The sequence below is a fragment of the Pteropus medius genome, unplaced genomic scaffold (genome assembly GCF_902729225.1).
Source record: "Pteropus medius unplaced genomic scaffold, Ma_sr-lr_union100, whole genome shotgun sequence".
Lineage (NCBI taxonomy): Eukaryota > Metazoa > Chordata > Mammalia > Chiroptera > Pteropodidae > Pteropus > Pteropus medius.
Window position 1 is genome coordinate 2,842,969 of NW_024350399.1, and position 8,294 is coordinate 2,851,262.

The 8,294-nt window shown below is 42.7% G+C and overlaps 1 protein-coding gene across 2 annotated transcripts in view; it reads right to left on the reverse strand.

Annotated features, from left to right (window-relative positions):
• Positions 1-8,294, reverse strand: part of CADM3 (cell adhesion molecule 3) — a 29,207-nt gene that overhangs the window by 19,933 nt on the left and 980 nt on the right. The window lies entirely within an intron of this gene.

The following is an 8,294-nucleotide window of genomic DNA, read 5'->3' on the forward strand; positions in this document are numbered from 1 at the left end:
TTCAAATGACATTTTAGGAGTGTCTATTTGTCCCCATCTCCTCATTCCCTCCTCACCATGCTCACACACTCAGAAATCGGGACAGCTGTGACCTTGGATCTGCATTCTAATGCAATAGAGAGTCAGAAGGACAGACTTTATCTGAACTCTTAGATGCCCCTTGAACCAAGTGTAGGCTAAATTAATCTTGCTGCTTTCACATATGTGTAGTAGATCTAGGCAAGAATTCCTCGCCACCCCCCACCCCCCATCTTAGAAAGTACTTGGAAAGGAAACATAACAGAGTCAGTGTGGAGTAAATGCAAGCAGAATTCAGTTTAGCTCATTGGAAAATATGTTTAGCTATTGGAAATTAGGGGCTTAGAATGGAAAAGAAAGTCCAGAGATCAGGGAGAAATAAAGGATAGATTCCCTGACGCTGAGAAATTTCAGTCCAGGTTCCAAAACCTTACTCCTGCCCTCCAGAACCTCAGTTCTTATTTGAATGCATGGATGAATTCCCTCTCTCAACAGGCCCTATCTTCTTCCCTTTTGCTTTTTATGTCACACTTTAGATATTTCAGGCTGCTGGCTTGGTGTGGTGGGATAACAATGCTGTGAAAAAGTTGATTTGTTAGAACTCAGGTAAGAAAGCATTTATCTCTGCTGGTTCTGATTTTACTGACTTGTGTTTACTGTTTCCTTTCACTGGGTGATCAGAATCAGGTGTGGATGACAAGTTCAGGGCAGTGGTCAGGAGAACTACATGAAGAATGATGTGCTCTGCTTTCCACACCCATACTACTCCAGGTTCTCTTCTTCCTCCAATCTTATCTGAGACTCAGTCTCTTCGCTTCACTTTTCTCATTTAAAAATGTATTTTTTCAGAGAGAGAAAAAGTGTTCAAATAGCCTTACTTTGTGCCTTCCTGGGAATTTAACTCTTCTATGAAACAAACACATTTTTCCAAGTCTACAGACCTCACAGTCCCCAGAGTGGCAAATAATACTGTTCGGATCCAGAGATCTCCTCTTCTTTCCTCCTCTTAAACCTTCACTGAGTATCTCTTCTTTGTTGCGGGGATAAACTCATTTTTGTGCCCCAAGTACGTATATATTCTGACCTGGTTACCTTCTTTCTCTCCTTCAATATGTGTCCCTCAACACATGGCACACTACAATTTCCACTATTCATATGTCTGTTTTAATTTTTTTCTGACATAAACACACAGCTTTTCTTATGACCCAGAAACACAGCCCTTTTTACAAGCCCATTATTAATCAGAACTTCTTACTTCCAGAAAACCATATGGCTTAAACACAGAGATTCTCCCCAAAGCAGAATCCAGGCTCTCTTTTCTGCTCAAACTCCCCAGGCAACGGCCAGAATCCTTTCCTCCCCAGGGCTAAGGCTCAGTCCATCTGTTACTGACATTGGACTCCAGGGCTTGGAAACCAGAAGAGAATTGGCATTAAGCAGCAGTTGAGGATAAATGAAAATATGTGAGGCCCAGGGGCTTAGTGATGGTGGTTTTCATATTAATATGAGATTATAGGATAGAGATTAGGGGAGGAAAGATATACTATGTGTTTGGAAAGACTTTATCCTTAAAAATTAGAGTAAGAACTAGTAGGAATGAGTGAGTACGATTGTCCTACTGTCAGTTTTTACATTTTCTGAGGGATGAATGATTAGGAGCAGATGGTAAAACTGGGCTCTCATTTTATAATAATATAAGAACATAGCCCAGAGGCGACCTAGGCTATGCTAAACCTTAAGTTACTTGCCATTGATGTATTTATTAAAGTCTTGCTGGGTTACCAAGAAGTATCAGGTATTTAAGTCAGAGACTCAATAAACCAGTTCACCTTTGTAGCTTTTCACCCTGTCTGAGGCTTAGGCTAGAATTCTAGAATCAGATTGGAAGCTAAGAACCAGAGCACAGAAGATAAACATATAAAGCAAGTATCTGCATATTCCCAATGAAATCTGTTATTTGAAGTACTAGTTCTCCATTTTACCTCACCAATATCTGGGACTATATGAAGGAAGTGGAGAGCTAAGTAATAGTTAGAGATGACTGGTCAAGATATCAGCTTTTATTTCTTTTTCTTTTTTTCCCCTAGGGCAAGTTGATGTGTCTGACCTTCCTCACCCTGAACTGGAAGTAAATGAGCCAAAGGTGCTTATAATTAGCAGTCAATACACAATTAGTGTAGGTCTAGCAGGGGTAAGGAAAAATAGATGCTTAGAGAAGACATTTTAGTTCTTTATATTATTTAGCTTTCTTATGATTCTCCTGGAGACGTCCAGGGAAAGATGAAGAGATATAAGAAGGTTAAATAATCCCAGAGTTAAGAGCTTACATAGAAGAATGACACACATATTTAAAAAAAAAATTAGAATCTTTGCACTAGACTCCTTTCTGAAACATGTCTGCTCTTCACAGGAAGAAGGGGCTCAGGGGGATGAGTAGATGAGAGATACTTCAGCTGTTACTATAACCCTAATTCTGTCTTCTGGAAGGATCACTCATGGTGATAAATCACTTCCATTACCTGTCCTTGAAAAATAAAGTTTCTCCTTGTTTCAAATGAGGGAATGGAAGAGGGGTCCTAGAAATTCATTCTGGAAGCTTGCTTCCCCAACTAGACTCTGCTGTAGGTCATTCATAAGTGTTTAACTACTATATGAACTATTATGCAGAAATTGACTTTTAGGGAAATCAGCACTTGGGGGAAGAGAAGCTTGTGTAGTTCTTATGTGATGAGAGGAAAAGGTTGTCTAGTCTCGGATCTGTCACACTTGATGTCATAAGCTTATTAGCAGATACTCCAAAAGAACAGCAGAGTCTAGTTTAAGGATGCATCTACTGAGATTTGGCCAAAGACTTGGACTCTAGGATGGGGTGGTTATATTTAAGGCCATTTAATTCTGTACAAGATGGTTATAAAGATGGGGGACATGAGTCAGGGTTTTGATATTTGTTTTCTATGCCTCATAGATTGAATCCCTCCAGTATCTATTCTGACAACCCATCACTATGTGTTGTCTTTGTGTTTACCTCTAAGATTGAGGGGAAAATGGAAATAAGCTCCATAACAGGACAGCTGGAATTGGTCATCAGGCTCAAAATGGTTTTAAGAGGTGCATGCTTATAAACTGAATAGGACTCATTTTGTATTCCACCATTATAGTGTATGTGTGGTTATTGTATATGAGCAATACTGTCTCAACCTAAAATATGACTATTTGTAGTTCTGTTTTTAATATGAGTCCATATATGGCAAACCATCCAGTTCTTTTGAGGCCATTTGAGGTCACTCTAGGCCCTAGTCTCCTGAGCATTTCAAACAAACAATTCTTTTCCATCTCATAATTGATTTTCCTTTCTGTCCCCTTCCAACAGTTGATTAGATGGTTGTGAGGACTGTCCCAGTGGAGCATGTCAAGGGTCATAACTAAGATCATGTGTGTGTTTGTGGAGGGGGAAGGAGATTGCCACCTTGTTCTGAGGACCGCGCTGTGGAGGGTAGAGATTATGAAATGTGGAGGGAGAGCAGGACCATGGAGAGCAACAGGAAGTGCCTGGAGAGTCATCATCAGGGGCTAGCACCATGGAGAGCTCAAAGCACAGGTAGTTTGTTCCACAAAGACCAGGAGAAGCAAGTGGGATCATGGGTTTAAGGCAGCCAGCTCTCCAACAATAAAACTGAAAGAACAAACATCGGGGCTCCTGTTAGAATCATGTTATACACCCATCACTTGCTCTAAAAGGCCTCCTGAAGTACTCTGTTTGAACTTGTCATATATACATCCAAGAGCATATAAAAAATGAGGACCACCACTAGACTGAATTTGCCAAAATGGGCCTCAGTAATTATGATAATTACCTAAGTATAGATGGTGGTAGAGAGGGTTTTAATTTGTTACAACCAATTATGAATAAAATTACAATGATCATCGAATGAGGTAAGCAGTACCACAGAGCCTGTGTCCCCTCAGAGACACTAGGGTATGAGCAAGCCAAAATGTATTACCATCAGATAGAGTATGAGATATGTTAGCATCAGAGCGCTCTAAGGCACCAAAAATTGCTGTAAATAGTTCAGTCTTGATCATACATGGAAAGAAGAAATGGATCATGTCTCTTAAGAAAGGTATTGTCCTTAAGACTTCAAGGCTTGTGGTAATTGGGACCGTTGGTCATTTTCTCCAGGCTTAGAGAAATTTTGGTAAAGGGGCAAATAATTCTTGTTGCTTCAGTGAAGAATATGTAGCTTTACTGAGCCTGTATTTTGTAAAAATCTCAACAGCTTCATGTGTTCAAGACTCTTGAGGGCTTGGCTTCTCAGCACTCTTAGTGATGGATCTCCTTGTTATAACAAGAGATTGAATTGGGTTTTTACTTGGGTTATAAGACCCCCGAGCATTAGCTGGTTTTCACTCTGTAAGGAACGATCATTACTGCTGATTTCAGAGTTTATGGATGGACAGACCTCTAGAACATGACCTCATCCAGTATTAGGGGCCTATAGGAAATGGTTAAAGAGAAATATTAAATTTTAATATGAAAAATGAAAGAAGATATTATTACTAAAAACTTTTTAATACCCTAGATTTTTCACTTAGTAGTCAGTAAGGAACTGGCCCTTTACACAGCCTGCTTTCATGGAGAATATGGAGCCTAGATTACTTTCCTTAGGTGAAATTCCATTACTGAGAAGCAGATGACCAAAAAGGGATAGTTGGACCAGTATACAGTTCTATACTAGGAAACAACAAAGAATGTGACTTGTTGCAAATCCAGGGGTTTTATTTCTCTTGTGATAACTATGAAGATTTTTTTCCCCTAGCATCTGACTTAAGGAAAAGCAACTCTTAATCTCATTCTACATATTATTTGGACTGCAAGGTGGTAGTAACTGCGAGGCATACCAAAATAAAATCTAAAGAATTGCAGAACGATGGCACAACTACCTAGTCTGCTATTTCAGAGTGACCAGAACACCAAAAAGATGTCATCTGTAGAATTTTATGGCTGCAGAAGTATGAGTCATTCTCCAAGTGAATAGTGAATGTCTCCAACAAGGCATTCTTGAAATTAGATTTGGACCTCTTTTCTTCCTCAGTTGGAAGGGTAATGAGATAGAGATAGAGACAGAGATAGCCCCTAAGGGTAGTGAGCTGACTCACTTTACTGTCAGTCTAGGGCACAGGATTTCAAAGTGTATGTAGCAGGACCCTAAGTTGTGCCTTACAGATTATGGGGAGTGTGGTGAAGCCAAGAAGAAGAGTGAAAGGGCTATAGGTCTTACTTCTCTGTTTCAACAAGAGTAATTCTCCTTTATCTGTTTAATTTATTTGAGAAAGAAATTTCACATTAAAAAAAATGAGGAAACCACTGCTCTAGAGGAAACTACTAAAACCAGCAGTGCTGCCTAGCTCTAGAGAAAGCTTAGGACAGAACCTTTGGCATAATTGCTGGATTGGCAGTTGACATTCCAGAGCTTGGGCCCCACATCAGGCAGACTGGTTCTGTATGGAATTAACTAACCTCTGCTATACCAGTGTCTCTACTGTGGTCTCAACTTCTTTGTGCCAGAAAATGCACATGTCTGAAAGGAAAGCATATCCTTTCCAAGGATTACAGCTGCAACTAGAAAGAGAACAGGAACAGAAACAGAACAGTAACGGCTGCAACTAGGAACAGAAAGTAGATGGAGTAGGTCTGCCAAGCAGATCTGTGGGCAGCTCTAGAGTGAATGCCTGATGGACTTCTCCAGCACACTGGCCCTGATCCGTACACTGGGCACCTGGCCAGGGGGCTGCAGAATGGATAGCAGTGAACAGAAGGTCATTGGGAAGGGAGAAGATATTCATGTGTGGGGCAGTGCAGTACAAGGTTAAATTGCTATAGCCTGGTCTAAAATAAAGTGAAGCTGTCTATCCATCTATCTCTAGACTAAATCAATTCAGAATTCTGGAAATAACTTGAGAAGGAAGAATCCAAGGAAAGTTGGTCACAATGTTGAACACAAGCTGCTCACCAGAGAGATAACCACAGGACGCATTATGTATTCCCCAAACTCGGAATTGCTAACTTTTGCCAATACTAGTGGAGAAATGTGAGAGGAATGAACAGGTGGCAAACTCTGAAATGTCTAAAACATACCTGAGCTTCAAGCCACAGCATGAATAGCCAGGTTCAGATATCGCTGCTTGCCTGTCTCCAGCTTTTCAATCCTTGTTCAGTCTTATGAAGCTTAAGAAAATGTATGCTGTACTCCAGGGAGCTATATACCTCAGCAGCATATAAAATGTGTTTTTCTTATTCTGAATGAAAATAGCCACTCTACCACACACTTTTGACCACTCAAGCATCAGTGTATTAGGGTGTCTTGTCCTTAAACTTTCACACCTCCTCTCTTCCTGTTTTGGTCAAACATTACCTATGTAATGGTCAAACTATGAACTGCCTTGCTCCCTGCTCTGGGGCCCCAGACCAGCTCAGAGGTTGGCATTTCTTCTGCAAGATCCTGGTCAGAATGGCTTCATCAGTGAACATTAAATCTATGCACCTACCTCCCACCATCAGAGCTGGCCTTCTTAGATCCAGAAACTAAGGTAGAATTAATTCAGGTAGATCATATGTGGTTGTATTTTACACATTAGTGCATCTTGAGACATTGCACACCAGACAAATCCACTATCTTTCTACAAGGAAAATGCTCTACAAGGAAAACTGCTTGATTTGACTCTTTCTAGTTAACGTACGTACCTCTCTCCCCATTCCTGACTTCCCAACCTCTCCTCTAGAAATTCTCCATTTGAAACTTAATGCCTTCTACTCTTTCTCTCAAGCAGCTGCTCTAAGGCACATTTTAAAATATGAGGATAGAGCATTTCTCTTACTCTCCACCTTAAGCCTGAGTGGGAGCTGAGCCTCCAAGTTGAGGACCAAGAAAGGATAATGCATTTGGTGAAGAATTAGCTGGTATATAGATAGATATACTCTGTTCTCCAGTGTTAACATTCTAGAGTTGAAGAGCTCATAGATTTGGGGGATGGCTTCTTTCTGTTTAGGTACCGGACTGGCACTAACAGTTCCCATTGTTGAGCAAGTGCAGTTTGGGTCACACTTGTCTGTCTTTAATGCAGCTAGCAGGATGGGAGGGCCAGGGGCTGCACTTGAAAATCAAGGCCTAGTAGAGGGTCATTATTGAGGTACAAACACCCAGTTCCTCTCCTTGCCTTGCACTTAGCCTGCCCTCCCTCTGAACTTCCCACCCCTCCTCAGTGAGTTGGATCATCAGTGCAGACCCCTGGGGAAGAGGGACTCTACATAGGGGAGAGGAGGGCCACTTGTCTCTGTGGTGACTCAGACAGGAACTCCCTTAGAGGTGTGTTGATGGATACATGGTGGAAGGAGTCAGCCAGCCATCCGTAGGGAGGGGATCCCCAGTGTCCCTATACCAGTGGAAGCTTCTTTATCATGATGGAGACAGAGCTGGGGGAGGAGGTCAGGCGAGATGGAGTGATCGTTCACCTAGCACCCTGGCTCTTCGCCTGTTTTCTTCAGATGAAATTCTCTACATCATCCTCCCCAGTTTCAACCCCTCCCCTCTCCACCCCTGCCCCGCCCTGTGCCCATCCCTGCTGGCCACTGGGTCCATCACCCAGGAGCCTCCTCCCTTTTCTCCTCCCCTGCGGTTCTTTCTGGTTCTGTTTTTCATTGGCATCTGGCCGGGCATAGCCACCACCCTCCCCCTCACTCTCCCCACTTCCCTTTGCTCAGCAGAGGTTCCCTTCCCTCTACCCCCTCCCCCATCCCAGCCCAGCTCTGACTGGGATGGAGGAGACTGGAAGATGCATTCCTTTAGTCCCTTCACACCCTGCCCTCCCTCTTCTGGGACGCGAGGTTCTGAGCTCTGGTTCCCTTCCTGGTCTCCTTTTAACTGCCAGCCCATTAACCATCAGCAGCCTTTAAGAAAGCTGAGGTGCCCACACAGCGCTGACCTACATAGTGGGGTCCAGAACAGGAGGGGCTCTTTCCAAGTCTCCTCACCGCCCGCCTCCTTTCTCCTCTCATCTCTCTACCATTAAAAACCAAAGAAGGTTTGAGTTCCACACTGGGGCAAAGGGACTAGGAATGCTACCCCACCCCAAATGTGGAGAAATCAATGTTTAGCCCAGGAAAGCTTTTGGTTTTCCGTGCATCATCTTTCCCAAATATCTTGAGCCTTTCTTTTCCCTAATCCCCCCCTCTCCCCACCCCTTCCCCCCCACCCTCCGCCCCGCCTGCCCTGCCACCC